Source organism: Lepisosteus oculatus, chromosome 4, assembly GCF_040954835.1.
Source record: "Lepisosteus oculatus isolate fLepOcu1 chromosome 4, fLepOcu1.hap2, whole genome shotgun sequence".
Lineage (NCBI taxonomy): Eukaryota > Metazoa > Chordata > Actinopteri > Semionotiformes > Lepisosteidae > Lepisosteus > Lepisosteus oculatus.
In genome coordinates this window covers 1,847,275-1,852,116 of record NC_090699.1, presented here as the reverse complement: position 1 = coordinate 1,852,116, position 4,842 = coordinate 1,847,275, and positions in this window count along the sequence as shown.

The window sequence follows — 4,842 nt, the reverse complement described above, 5'->3', positions numbered from 1 at the left end:
CTGGTTTGATCACTGTCATCAATGCTGTGTGTTAAACTGAGTGTGAGACAGTGTCTCTGCTGGGATCAGTGTGTGTGTTAAACTGAGTGTGAGACAGTGTCTCTGCTGGGATCAGTGTGTGTGTTAAACTGAGTGTGAGACAGTGTCTCTGCTGGGATCAGTGTGTGTGTTAAACGGAGTGTGAGACAGTGTCCCTGCTGGGATCAGTGTGTGTGTTCAACTGAGTGTGAGACAGTGTCTCTGCTGGGATCAGTGTGTGTGTTCAACTGAGTGTGAGACAGTGTCTCTGCTGGGATCAGTGTGTGTGTTAAACTGAGTGTGAGACAGTGTCTCTGCTGGGATCAGTGTGTGTGTTAAACTGAGTGTGAGACAGTGTCTCTGCTGGGATCAGTGTGTGTGTTAAACTGAGTGTGAGACAGTGTCTCTGCTGGGATCAGTGTGTGTGTTAAACTGAGTGTGAGACAGTGTGTCTCTGCTGGGATCAGTGTGTGTGTTAAACTGAGTGTGAGACAGTGTGTCTCTGCTGGGATCAGTGTGTGTGTTAAACTGAGTGTGAGACAGTGTGTCTCTGCTGGGATCAGTGTGTGTTAAACTGAGTGTGAGACAGTGTGTCTCTGCTGGGATCAGTGTGTGTGTTAAACTGAGTGTGAGACAGTGTCTCTGCTGGGATCAGTGTGTGTGTTCAACTGAGTGTGAGACAGTGTCTCTGCTGGGATCAGTGTGTGTGTTAAACTGAGTGTGAGACAGTGTCTCTGCTGGGATCAGTGCTTTGTGTTCAACTGAGTGTGAGACAGTGTCTCTGCTGGGATCAGTGTGTGTGTTAAACTGAGTGTGAGACAGTGTCTCTGCTGGGATCAGTGTGTGTGTTAAACTGAGTGTGAGACAGTGTGTCTCTGCTGGGATCAGTGTGTGTGTTAAACTGAGTGTGAGACAGCGTGTCTCTGCTGGGATCAGTGTGTGTGTTAAACTGAGTGTGAGACAGTGTCTCTGCTGGGATCAGTGTGTGTGTTAAACTGAGTGTGAGACAGTGTCTCTGCTGGGATCAGTGCTTTGTGTTAAACTGAGTGTGAGACAGTGTGTCTGCTATGATCGGTGTGTGTGTTTAACTGAGTGTGAGACAGTGTCTCTGCTGGGATCAGTGCTGTGTGTTAAACTGAGTGTGAGACAGTGTCTCTGCTGGGATCAGTGTGTGTGTTAAACTGAGTGTGAGACAGTGTCTCTGCTGGGATCAGTGTGTGTGTTAAACTGAGTGTGAGACAGCGTGTCTCTGCTGGGATCAGTGTGTGTGTTAAACTGAGTGTGAGACAGTGTGTCTCTGCTGGGATCAGTGTGTGTGTTAAACTGAGTGTGAGACAGTGTCTCTGCTGGGATCAGTGTGTGTGTTAAACTGAGTGTGAGACAGTGTATCTGCTGGGATCAGTGTGTGTGTTAAACTGAGTGTGAGACAGCGTGTCTCTGCTGGGATCAGTGTGTGGGTTAAACTGAGTGTGAGACAGTGTCTCTGCTGGGATCAGTGTGTGTGTTAAACTGAGTGTGAGACAGTGTCTCTGCTGGGATCAGTGTGTGTGTTAAACTGAGTGTGAGACAGTGTCTCTGCTGGGATCAGTGTGTGTGTTAAACTGAGTGTGAGACAGTGTGTCTCTGCTGGGATCAGTGTGTGTGTTAAACTGAGTGTGAGACAGTGTCTCTGCTGGGATCAGTGTGTGTGTTAAACTGAGTGTGAGACGGTGTCTCTGCTGGGATCAGTGTGTGTGTTAAACTGAGTGTGAGACAGTGTCTCTGCTGGGATCAGTGTGTGTGTTAAACTGAGTGTGAGACAGCGTGTCTCTGCTGGGATCAGTGTGTGTGTTAAACTGAGTGTGAGACAGTGTGTCTCTGCTGGGATCAGTGTGTGTGTTAAACTGAGTGTGAGACAGTGTGTCTCTGCTGGGATCAGTGTGTGTGTTAAACTGAGTGTGAGACAGTGTGTCTCTGCTGGGATCAGTGTGTGTGTTAAACTGAGTGTGAGACAGTGTGTCTCTGCTGGGATCAGTGTGTGTGTTAAACTGAGTGTGAGACAGTGTCTCTGCTGGGATCAGTGTGTGTGTTAAACTGAGTGTGAGACAGTGTCTCTGCTGGGATCAGTGTGTGTGTTAAACAGTGATGTCCCTCTATACAGAGCCCTATTCATTGAGAAGGGCAGTGTGTTCTTCAGCTAAAGTGGTAAGAGACACAATACCGGGCACAAGAGGGAGCAGGCTCTAGCACTGCAGGGTCTGTGTTGTACAGCATGTGTTGATCCCCGGGCCCAGAGCCCTTGGGAGCTCTTCATGAGCAAGGGCTGCGGCGCGCAGGTCACATGACCTTGCTCTCGGAGCTACAGCTGGGGCCTCTTTGAAGCCAGTTTTCTGCGGCACTTTGAAAGAAAAACGATCACTTCCTTCCGTTCACTGGGTTTCCTGTTTCAGAGAGAGGGGTTGATACACACAGTGACTGAACACTCCAGTACATTAACACTGCACTGAGAGAGAGATGGGTTAATACAGACACACTGACTGGACACTCCAGTACATTAACACTGCACTGAGAGAGAGGGGTTAATACACACACACTGACTGGACACTCCAGTACATTAACACTGCACTGAGAGAGAGAGGGGTTAATACAGACACACTGACTGGACACTCCAGTACATTAACACTGCACTGAGAGAGAGAGGGGTTAATACAGACACACTGACTGGACACTCCAGTACATTAACACTGCACTGAGAGAGAGGGGGGTTAATACACACACACTGACTGGACACTCCAGTACATTAACACTGCACTGAGAGAGAGGGGTTAATACACACACACTGACTGGACACTCCAGTACATTAACACTGCACTGAGAGAGAGAGGGGTTAATACAGACACACTGACTGGACACTCCAGTACATTAACACTGCACTGAGAGAGAGAGGGGTTAATACAGACACTCTGACTGGACACTCCAGTACATTAACACTGCACTGAGAGAGAGAGGGGTTAATACACACACACTGACTGGACACTCCAGTACATCAACACTGCACTGAGAGAGAGAGGGGTTAATACAGACACACTGACTGGACACTCCAGTACATTAACACTGCACTGAGAGAGAGAGGGGTTAATACAGACACTCTGACTGGACACTCCAGTACATTAACACTGCACTGAGAGAGAGGGGTTAATACACACACACTGACTGGACACTCCAGTACATTAACACTGCACTGAGAGAGAGAGGGGTTAATACAGACACACTGACTGGACACTCCAGTACATTAACACTGCACTGAGAGAGAGAGGGGTTAATACAGACACACTGACTGGACACTCCAGTACACTAACACTGCACTGAGAGAGAGAGGGGTTCATACAGACACACTGACTGGACACTCCAGTACATTAACACTGCACTGAGAGAGAGAGGGGTTAATACAGACACACTGACTGGACACTCCAGTACATTAACACTGCACTGAGAGAGAGAGGGGGGTTAATACACACACTGACTGGACACTCCAGTACATTAACACTGCACTGAGAGAGAGAGGGGTTAATACAGACACCCTGACTGGACACTCCAGTACATTAACACTGCACTGAGAGAGAGAGAGAGAGAGGGGTTAATACAGACACACTGACTGACACTCCAGTACATTAACACTGCACTGAGAGAGAGAGGGGTTAATACAGACACACTGACTGGACACTCCAGTACATTAACACTGCACTGAGAGAGAGAGAGGGGGGTTAATACAGACACACTGACTGGACACTCCAGTACATTAACACTGCACTGAGAGAGAGAGGGGTTAATACACACACACTGACTGGACACTCCAGTACATTAACACTGCACTGAGAGAGAGAGGGGTTAATACACATACACTGACTGGACACTCCAGTACATTAACACTGCACTGAGAGAGAGAGGGGTTAATACAGACACACTGACTGGACACTCCAGTACATTAACACTGCACTGAGAGAGAGAGGGGTTAATACAGACACACTGACTGGACACTCCAGTACATTAACACTGCACTGAGAGAGAGAGGGGTTAATACAGACACACTGACTGGACACTCCAGTACATTAACACTGCACTGAGAGAGAGGGGGGTTAATACAGACACACTGACTGGACACTCCAGTACATTAACACTGCACTGAGAGAGAGAGGGGTTAATACAGACACACTGACTGGACACTCCAGTACATTAACACTGCACTGAGAGAGAGAGGGGTTAATACACACACACTGACTGGACACTCCAGTACATTAACACTGCACTGAGAGAGAGAGAGGGGTTAATACAGACACACTGACTGGACACTCCAGTACATTAACACTGCACTGAGAGAGAGAGGGGTTAATACACACACACTGACTGGACACTCCAGTACATTAACACTGCACTGAGAGAGAGAGAGGGGTTAATACAGACACACTGACTGGACACTCCAGTACATTAACACTGCACTGAGAGAGAGAGGGGTTAATACAGACACACTGACTGGACACTCCAGTACATTAACACTGCACTGAGAGAGAGAGAGAGGGGTTAATACAGACACACTGACTGGACACTCCAGTACATTAACACTTTACTGAGAGAGAGGGGTTAATACAGACACACTGACTGGACACTCCAGTACATTAACACTGCACTGAGAGAGAGAGGGGTTAATACAGACACACTGACTGGACACTCCAGTACATTAACCCTTGGGGTGTGCCCCGGGGGTGGGCGGTCTCTCGCTCTGTGGGGTTTCCGGCGCGGCCTTGCACGCCCCACACCTGAGTGTGTGAGCGCGGGAGGCAGGTGGCG